Source organism: Odocoileus virginianus, chromosome 8 (assembly GCF_023699985.2).
Source record: "Odocoileus virginianus isolate 20LAN1187 ecotype Illinois chromosome 8, Ovbor_1.2, whole genome shotgun sequence".
In the NCBI taxonomy this organism is placed as follows: Eukaryota; Metazoa; Chordata; class Mammalia; order Artiodactyla; family Cervidae; genus Odocoileus; species Odocoileus virginianus.
Window position 1 is genome coordinate 65,553,200 of NC_069681.1, and position 1,588 is coordinate 65,554,787.

Below are 1,588 nucleotides of genomic sequence, written 5' to 3' on the forward strand. Positions count from 1 at the left end.
TTCACATAGTCCCAGAGGTCCCTGAGGTTGTCCTCATTTTTTTTGATTCTTTTTTCTTTTTTCCTCTCTGCTTCATTTATTTCCACCATTTTATCTTCTAACTCACTTATCCTATCTTCTGTCTCTGTTATTCTACTCATGGTTCCCTCCAGAGTGTTTTTGATCTCATTTATTTCATTATTAATTTTTAATTGATTTTTTTTTATTTCTTCTAGGTCCTTGTTAAACATTTCTTGCATCTTCTCAATCTTTGTCTCCAGGCTATTTATTTGTAACTCCATTTTGTTTTCAAAATTTTGGATCATTTTTATTATCATTATTCTAAATTCTTTTTCAGGTAGATTCCCTATTTCCTCCTCTTTTGTTTGACTTGGTGGGCTTTTTTCATGTTCCTTTAGCTGTTGGGTATTTCTCTGCCTTTTCATCATGTTTAGATTGCTGTGTCTGGAGTGGGCTTTCTGTATTCTTGTGGTTTGAGGTTCCTTTTTATTGTGGAGGTTTCACCCAGTGGGTGGGGTTGGACGATTGGTTTGTCAAGGTTTCCTGGTTAGGGAAGCTTGTGTCAGCGTTCTGGTGCGTGGAATTGGATTTCTTCTCTCTGGAGTGCAATGGAGTGTCCAGTAATGAGCTTTGCGATGGGTCTCTGTGTTAGGTGTGACTTTGGAGAGCCTGTATGTTGACACTCAGGTCTATGTTCCTGCGATGCTAAAGAATTTGCGTGGTATGTCTTGTACTGGAGCTTATTGGCTCTTGGGTGGTGGTTGGTTTTGGTGTAGGTATGGAAGCTTTTGGATGGTCTCTTATTCCTTAATGTTCCGTGTGGTCAGGAGTTTTCTGGTTTTCTCAGGATTTGGGCTCAAGTCTCCTGCCTCTGGATTTCAGTTTTATTCTTCTAATAGTCTCAAGGCTTCTCCAACTATACAGTACTGATAATAAAACTTCTAGGTTAATGGTGAAAAGATTCTCCACCGTGAGAGACAACCAGAGAGGTTCACAGAGTTACATGAAGAATAGGAGAGAGAGGAAGGAGATAGAGATGAGCAGGAGGAGAAAAAGGGGGACTCAAGAGGAGAGAGACAGATCTACGCAGTTATCTGTTCCCAAAGTGTTCTCTGTAGCCCAGACACCCACAAAGATTCACAGAGTTGGATTGGGAAGAGAAGGGGAATGGAGGAAGTAGAGGTGTTCTGAGGGAGAATAACAAAGATTGAAAATCTAGTGTAGAGGATAGACTCTTTGAAATACAATATTTAAAAACAAAAACACACCGAAAAATTTGGAACTGTATATGAAGTTCAGTTTTAAAATAGGGTTTCTCTCTCTCTTTTTTTTTTTGTGGCTATAGTGAAATGAAAGTGAAAGTTAAGGAATAATAGAGGAGTATTAGAGGACTCTAAAAGGAAATAGGAGAGAAAAACAAGAAAAAGAAAAAAAAAAAAAAAAAGAAAAGAAAAAAAAAAAATTTTTTTTTTCCCAAATAAAAAAATCGTAAAAATATATGAAAATGAAAGTTGAGGAGTAATGGGGGAGTAATAGGGAATTATAAAAGAAAATGAAAGAGAAAAAATAAAAAATTAAAAAAAAAAAA